The sequence below is a fragment of the Myotis brandtii genome, unplaced genomic scaffold, assembly GCF_000412655.1.
Source record: "Myotis brandtii unplaced genomic scaffold, ASM41265v1 scaffold257, whole genome shotgun sequence".
Lineage (NCBI taxonomy): Eukaryota > Metazoa > Chordata > Mammalia > Chiroptera > Vespertilionidae > Myotis > Myotis brandtii.
This window is the reverse complement of record NW_005359757.1, coordinates 1,063,364-1,072,465: the sequence shown is the minus strand read 5'-3', so window position 1 is coordinate 1,072,465 and position 9,102 is coordinate 1,063,364.

Genomic DNA, 9,102 nt, shown 5'->3' with positions numbered 1-9,102 from the left:
TCCTGTCCTGGCTTCACAGGTGTTAGTAGCCTCGTCTCAGGAGCCATATTTACTCCTCTTCTAGGGGCTGGAAGGGTGGTGGGAGGGGGGGACTGGGGATCAGTAAGTCCTCAGCACATGAATGTGTAAAATATCTCTTTGGTGGAAGCCATAATTAAGACAAATAAAACAAAGTAATTGCAGCATATTATTTAAGATGGTTAATATCCAGAATATATAAAAGATTCCTATAGACCAGTTAAAAAAATGACAATCTATTTAAAAATAAGACCCTAGGCTATAAAGCAACCAATTCACAAAAGAAATACAAATAGTCCACAAATATGCACAGAGATTTTAGTGTCTTTTTATAACACTATTTAGGAAAATGTAAACAATGATGAGAAATCAGATGGACAAAAACTAAAAAGACTAATGAGATTAATGAGTTTTGTGGAAGGTGTCAAGGAAACTATTGAAGGAAGTGTAAAGTGGTACTTCCTTTTTAGAGAAGGATTTGGTGATTGCTATCAAATTTACAAGGTACTTTTGGGTTTGAATTTCAGAACCCTAATTAAGTTTCCTTAACTTTCTTCCTTTGAAGACAGTTTGACCTCATGCTGACAAGCAAGGTAGGAAAAGGACAGGGAAGGAAAAGACAGGAACTCTCTTAGCAACTCCCTGCACAGAACACACACACACACCCGAACCCACACACGCACACGCACACGCACATGCACACGCACACAATGACAGGGCTTCCTCAGGAGTTGGGGAGGGGGGCAGTCTATGAAACTGCCCTGTCTTGGAGCAGCTTGCTCATTCTCTCATTCAGTCACGGGAGGAGTGGGTCCAGGAGAGAAGGGAGAAGTCCCACTCTCCCCTTCTGTCTGTGGAGATGCTCTCCTAATTTCTACTCCAGGACTGTGACTGACAATTCCATCAAAGCATTACAGATGACTTTATTCAGCCCATTTCTATAAGTACCACGTTAGCTAACATCTTTGTCTCCTTAGGTGGTTTGCAGAGAGAGAGCTATACTATTTCACTTCATGGGAGTGTTTTTAGAGGATAGATCTCTAAAAGTGAATTGCTGGGTAAAGCGTATGTGAACCTACACTCCAATAATTTCCTAATTTATTTTTCATGTTCAGAAATTCACACTTTTAAAGAAAACTCTTTCCACAGCACTCCTGAAGCAGAGTGCAAGGCGGAGTCACCAGAGTGAGCTGTGAGTGGTACAAAAGCTTCTCTACATCTTGCAAACTCCAGTCTGCTATGAATGCATGTATCCTTCACACCAGCAGTTTGATTTTCTAGGACTCCATCCTGTAGAAATAATTACATATAAACACAAAAATAGATATAGGGATGGTCACAGCAGCATTGCTTTTGTGGGGGAGGAACAAACTGTCCTCTATCCTCAAGGTTCTTCTGGTTGGTCTAATAACCAAATAGACATGAGACAGATTAGCAAGAGAAAATAACCAAATTTAATGCATACATACGTATGGGGACCCCATGTACATGAGAGAGTCAAAGACCCCATATGCAGGAAAGGCTCAAAGATACAAAGGGAACATCGGTATGTAAGACATCCTGAGCTAGGGATGGGGTAAGGTGCCTCGGGAGTTTTGAAAGCAGACATTGTCTTGGCCGCTGTGGCTTAGTTGGTTGGGCGTTGTCCCGTACAGCAAAAGGTCTCTGGTTCAATTCCTGGTCAGGGCACATGCCTGGTTTGTGGAGATTCCCAGTGAAGGAGGCAGCCACTTGATATTTCTCTCCTTCTCCTTTCCTCTCTTTCTAAAATCAACAAAAACATATTTTAAAAAAGAAGAAGAGTAGAACTTTAGTAAATAGAAGTTTGCCCTGCCCTATAGCTAGGTTAAAAAAAAAAGTTATATCTGATAATCTCTTATGGCCTCTAGTCGAAATTCTTCTAGGTAGTAGGGGGTGGGGCGGGGGAGCTGAATTCTCTCTTGAGCCTTCTGCTAAAAGTTGCCCTTAGCTCAATACATTGTGCATACCACAGAGGCACATCTTAGGGTGACTCATTCTGAACCCCGACACTTGTAATTCTTAAAAACAGAAAAATAGTGCCCAGGAATACAGTGACTGATAAGATTATCCTACTATTGAATACAGCTATTATAAAGCTATTATAAATGTACATACACATATATTGGGATGATAGCTACTATATATTGGTTTTAGAAGTTCTACATTTAGGAAATATTTCCTGTGTGATTCATTTAGATCAAGCAGAAAAATAAAGAACCAGTTATATGTGTGAATGTTTTTGTGAAAACATAGGAAAAGGTTCTGAAGGCTACACACCAAAATGTTGACAGATATTTCTTCTACAGAGTGGAATCATAGGGGCAGAGAGGGAGTGAGGGAGGATTTTTGCATTTTAAGTATTTCCAATAACTTGAGCTTTTTATAGTGTACATGAATAACTTTTTAAGTTGTTTTTTTTCTTAAGATGTGTTTGGGAAAAGAAAATAAAAAACCCCAAAATGAAAACACACCGGTGTTTTCGCAAAATTTTGAACTCTAACTTGGTGATTCCCTATCTGCATGCTCATCATCCTACATAATGCATTTTTTCCAGTCAAGAGAGATCAAGATAGAAATACCAGGTGAAGATAAAACAAACTAAAACCCTTACAGCAACATTGAAAGAATAACAAAAAAAATCTACATGGATCTTGTCTTTATTTTGCAGTGGGGAAAACTAGGTGGGAAAGAAGCTTGAAGAAAAAGGTAAAACATTTTACTTTATAAGAGTTTGGAGTTTCTAAATGACAAAACAGACCAAGAAATAAAAAGACAAGCTGTAAAAAAATATTTGCAACACATGGCAAATGTTTAATTTTCATATTATACCAAGAGCTCTTTGGGGGAAATAATATAGAATGTAATAGAAAAATAGACCAACTACATGGACAAGGAGCTCTCTGAAGAGAAAAATAATCTAAACATTATTTAATTAAACAAATATGTATGCCTACTCTGTTTTAGGCACTGTTCTAAGTATATATGCAGCAGTAAAGGAAGAAAACAGATAATAATTCTTGCCCCCATGGAATTTTCATTCTAGTGGATTTGATGAGTCTTAACTAATCAAATTTAAAGTTATGTATAACTTGCACTTATTGGTAAAAATTATGATTATTAAAACTAATTGTGGCCCTGGCCGGGTAGCTCAGTTGGTTAGGCAGTGGTCGGCAAACTGGGGCTCGCGAGCCACATGAGGCTCTTTGGCCCCTTGAGTGTGGCTCTTCCTAAGCCTTAGGAGTACCCTAATTAAGTTCATAACAATGTACCTACCTATATAGTTTAAGTTTAAAAAATTTGGCTCTCAAAAGAGATTTCAATCGTTGTACTGTTGATATTTGGCTCTGTTGACTAATGAGTTTGCCGACCACTGGTAGAGCATCATCTCCATATGTCAAGGTTGTGGGTTTGATCCCCAGTTAGGGAACATACAATAATGCATAAAAGTGGAACAACATATCAAAGTTTCTCTCTCTTCCTATCTCTCTAAAAATAAAAAAATAAAAATTTTAAACTCATTGTGGAGATACAGGTACTTTCCTGTGCTGTTGATGGGAGTACAGATTGATGCAGCATTTTTGGAGGATATTTTAGCAAAAACCATTACAACTTTAAACATTTATATACTTTGATGCAGAAATACCTCAAAAAGAAACTTCTGTAACAATTTCCTTGAACAATTATACAAAGTTGTATATAAGAACTGCCATTTAGATATTGCTTATAATCTAAAGGTAAACTAAATCTAAATGTAATCCAGTAAGGGGTTGGAATTACAGGATACATGTATACTATAAAATTCTGTTTAGTTCTATACCTAATGACTTGGAATGATGTCCAACGTACTAAGCAGAATGTTGCAAAACAGGTTGCCTAGTAATCCTGTTACTGTTACATATAAAAAAATAATAGAAACAATAATGATAGTTATAATGAAGCTTACATTAGCACACAGACCATATCTGAAGGAACACCCACAGCTGTGAACATTAGCCACCTCTAGAGGATGCACTCTGGGGAGACTGCAAATTATACATTTCTGAATGTTTTATTTCCACAAAAAGCACCTACTTATTTGTAACTGTAAAAGAGACAGAATTTTCAAAACATTTTAGTTTTTCAGAATTTTCACATGGATTGCTCAGAGATATACCAAATTGAGCCTGTTGGGGAGTTTGAGGTCAATGGGTTTCCTGAGAAGGCATGACAAAAGCTACGTTGTAAAGGGCTAGTTGTGCACCATTTTTGGCAGAACTTGATATAGTGACAGTGGTTTTGGTTTCTACTGTTCTCAACCTCAGAATTAAAGGAAATCCCCCACTGCCAAACTTCACATCACCAATGTATATTTATGAGAGAGGGACTTGTTGAGCCAAGAGACACTGGGATACAAACTTGGTTCTGGAAAGTCCACTGGGATCCACTGCTGGTGCATACCTAGGAACTTCTCCCTTCCTTTTGCCATTATACCTGAAGATAAACAGAGGGGCACCAAGATAATAGGGGAAAAGAAAGGCAATGTGGAGGCCACTGGATACACTTAAATGTGAGCTCATATTTATTACTAGAGGCCTGATGCATGAAATTCATGCAAAGGTAGGCCTCCTTCCCCCAGCTGCCAGCACCGGCTTCCCTCTGGCTGCTGGCACCCAGGACCTGGGCTTCCCCCGGCCTGGCCTGGTGCTGCTTGCATCTGCTCCCCTTCCCCCTCAACTGATTTCCCTGCCAGCCGGTGGCCTGGGCCTCTCTCTGTGGGAGGATTATGGGGCAGTGGCAGGGCCCCTGACTAATCACATCATACCTGCCTTGGCTGGCCTGGCACCAGTGCATATCATGGCGTGGTCATCTGGAAGGTCATCCAGACAGTCGTTCTGCTGTTTCGGTTGTTTGGTCAATTTGCATATTATGCTTTTATTATTATAGATTAGAGGACCGGTGCATGAAATTCATGCATGGGGGAGGGGCGGAGGGTCCCTCAGCCCAGCCTGCACTCTGCAGGATCTCTTCGGGATCGAGCCTAAACTGGCAGTCAGACATCCTTCTCGCAATCCTGGAGCACTGGCTCCTAACTGCTCACCTGCCTGCCTGATCGCCCCTAACCACCTCTGCCTGCCTGCCTGATTGCCCCTAACCACTCTGCCTGTCTGCCTGATGCCCCTAACCACCTCTGCCTTGGCCCCCGCTATGGCAGCTTTGTCCAGAAGGACGTCTGGAAAGATGTCCGGAAGGTTGTTCGGCTGTCCAGTCTAATTAGCATATTACCCTTTTATTATTATAGACTAGAGGCCTGGTGCATGAATTCGTGCACAGGTGGGGTCCCTCGGGGTGGTCTGCGGAGATCAGGCCTCAGGTCATGCCCCCAGCCTTGCAGCCCCAGCTTGCGCCACCAGCCTCACAGCCCCACAGCCCCACCTGGCACCCTGCCTTGGCCTGGTGCTGCTCCCTCACCTGCTCCACCATCCCCCCTGTGGGATGATTGATCAGGGCTGGGCCCTCTGCCCGGCTCCCTCAGCGCCTGGAAGCTGGGCTGCAGTCCCGCCTCCCGCCACCACCACTGGTTGCCGTCTGTGGGCAATCGGTGGGGCAATCAGGCCCCCGCTTGCACCCGCCTTGACCTGGTGCCACCCACTCACCTGCTCCACCATCTCACTGTGGTTCCGCTCTCATTGGAGGCCCATTGGGGCCTGTAGCACCTGCACTGCCACCCGCTGCCAGTGCCACATCACCAAACCCCGCCATGTTCCACGCTGCCTCTTGGTGGTCAGCACATGTCATAGTGAGCAGTCGAACTCCCAGTCTCCTGGTTGAAGGACCGCCTGAGGGGACAATTTGCATATTAGGCTTTTATTATATAGGATACTCCTGCCAGACACTAATTGATTTTATAGAGATTATATTTATTACACACAGCACCCCTATGAGCTAAATATCATTATCCCCATTTTCCATACGAGGAATTAAAGACTCAGGGAAATTGCATAATTTGTCCAAGGGCCTAGAACTATTGTATGTCAATGCTGGGATTAGAATCCAGATTACACTCCAAAGCCCTGCTTTCACACCAGGCCATGATGCCTTCATCTCATTCAAGAGATGAAGGACGTGAGAAAATCAATGAGTATTATTGCTAGGGTGTGACTTTTCGGGAAAACAAAACCATGATAAATTGAATGGGAATTCTTTGAAAGCTTAATTTAGCCTTTTGTGCATGGGTATCAAGCTAGTGACTGGGATGGAATTGCAGTCAATTCCAGCCCCCATTGTTCTCATTCTGTTCCCCAAAACCGGAATGTTTTCTCCAGGGATATGTAGAATGTGGATTCCTGAAACATTTCTTCAGGACCCCAGTCATCACTTCTCCTCCCCATTTCAGCTCTCTCTTTACACCTGAACTCACTTGGGGGATAGATGCCATTTTTAAGGAAATGATAGCCTCAGAAGCAGTGAAATGGCCTCAGGGTCATCACAGAGAAGACATCTTCAGCAGCCCCCCAAGAGCATGCAAACTCAGGACTTCACTTCTTCATTTCTATTCCTCATCAGGAAGAGTTTATTATACCACAGGACACCGTGAATGCAAGAGAGCCAGTAAAGAGCTATAGATATAGGAAGCACTTACGAATAGCTGAAGTAGAAATAAAATGAAGAATTAAAGCTGGTGAATGTTTCCCAGTGATTTAAACTAGTAATCTGTTTTACTATAATTTTTGTTTTTACAATACCCTTTTGTAACCTTTTAATTAATTAATTTATATTTTGTAGTCAGAAGGCCATATTGGCAGCAGATTTTCCAAATCTTGCACATAACTTTTAATTATTGCAAGTGTATTAACCACATGACAATATACTAACTGTCCAAGCAGCTATCTGCAGTGCTTCAAAGGTGGTAAATACTGATAACTTTTGTCTTCACCATCAGTTTAGTATTATTCCATAAAACTGAGGTATTTTTGAATCCCTGCCTATGGGACTAAAAAGAAGCAAGTATGATTTTGTTTTTGCTTGGAGAGAGGGAGAAGAGTAGGCAGGATTTAACTGTATGCCTCTGTGGCTATCACATGACAAATTAATTTAACCAAGACTTGGGATTCACAAAATTTTGTGTAACTTTTAAGAGTTTCATTGGATATAGATTAAAAAGCTTAATACCACTGACTTTCCTGGACCCTGGGAACTGAGTCCTGCCACTGAGAATCTAATTTGGTGTTTCTAACTCTCTATCCCTCTCCCTTCCTCTCTGTAAAAAATCAATAAAATATATTTTTTAAAAAAGAGTTTCATTGGATATAGATTAAAAAGCTTAATACTGTTGACTTTCCTGGGCCCTGAGAACTGAGTCCTGCCACTGAGAATCTAATTTCTCATACAACATTCTAATCCACAGGCTGGAAAACAATAAAACTCCAATACTAAATATTTGGAAGTTGTCCTTAACATTTACTTAATTCCAAGATGATCTATAAATTCATTTGTACATTGCTTCAAAAAATGTGCAAACCTCTTACAGTTCAGCTCCCCCCGCCACCCCCCTTCCCCCACACACACTATATCTGAGATCTCTCAGGTATTCACTCACCACTTCCATAGAGGGACTTGGGAGTCTTCTATTTCTAGCTCTGCCTACTTTCTGGAATCTCAGTCTTTTTTTGCAATGGCAATATGTTTACTTTTCACACAAGGTGTCATTGCAGGCAACCATCAGAGAACAGTTTTCAGACACACAGAATTGAACAAAGGCATTTCAGCATGCTGCCTCATGGTACATGGAAAACCGGGGGACATCTCCAGATGCAATGTCTAGGAAATAAAATGGGCTAATGCCATTTGTCGGTATGTTTATGAATCACTCAAGAGTGTTGTCATAGGCTATCTTTACCTGAAAGCAGAGTTACAACCATGCTGACAACTCCTAAATTCAGGTCTCCTGAAGGGTGCAGCCGGCAAGCAAGAGACAGATACCATGTCCCATTCTGAAGAGAGACTGAATCGCCACCTGGCTTGGCACATTTCAAGAGTTGATAAAGCCATCTTAGTAGCTTCAGGTTGAGTTTCACTTACCCCATAGGTTGGCAACCAGCATAACTGAGAATTTCTGAAACAGTAGATGAATAAGCCTAGAGCATAAAAAAACAGTGTCCACCTGACAGAATTGCTCCTTCCTTCTGCGCATGGGTCACAAAGTTTCAATTGCACTGTATGTGCGCTTGAAAGGTTTTTGCAGGACAACTTTGCCCAGTTTCTACCTGTTGTCCTGCAAAAACCTCTCATCTAGTGAATTTTAGTGAAAGCCTCTAGCATCTGTAACAAATGTTTCCTAACCCAGCTCTAGATCCTAAGTATCAGAAACAGCTGCCTGGGGCGTGGGTGCCTCCATGGGAAAAGGCAGTGCTTCTACTGGAAGGAAGTGTCATTTTCTCTTGACGTTGTCCAAGGAGTATGCCCCACCTATAGTCAGCCTGGCCCTGTTCCCACAGCTCCTCCTGTTATCCCGAGGATACAGAAGGCTATGGCATCCGTGGGATCTCCCCCTGGGACAGATGTGAAGTAGCTCCTGAGACTTCTTCCACATTTAGGTATGAGTGAGTGTCTTTGGCCAAGTTGTTGAAGTCTTAATTCTCAGTCTTGTACCTCCAACTGCTTGCTGAGCATTCAGTGCAGCATGTATTTATCAGCACCCACTGTATACAAAGTACTTTACAAAAATAAGAGTTGTCTGGCTGGTGTGACTTAGTGGTTGAGAGCCCACCTATGAACCTATATATATATATTTTATTGCCTGGCTCTAAGCATATGCTCCTCATCATGTTGTCTTCCCCTCTTCACTTCCTACTCACTTCCAGAGTGATTGCACCTCACATTTCAATCAAATGACCTGGTGTATGCCAAACCCTCTGAGGAAAATGTCCTCTACAACACACTTTGAGGTCTTTCACCTGGATATTTTAAAATATGTTTTTATTGCTTTTTTAGAGAGAGAGGAAGGGAGAGGGAGAGAGAGTTAGAAACACCAATGATGAGAGAGAATCATTGATCAGCTGCCTCCTGCATGCCCCACACTGGGGA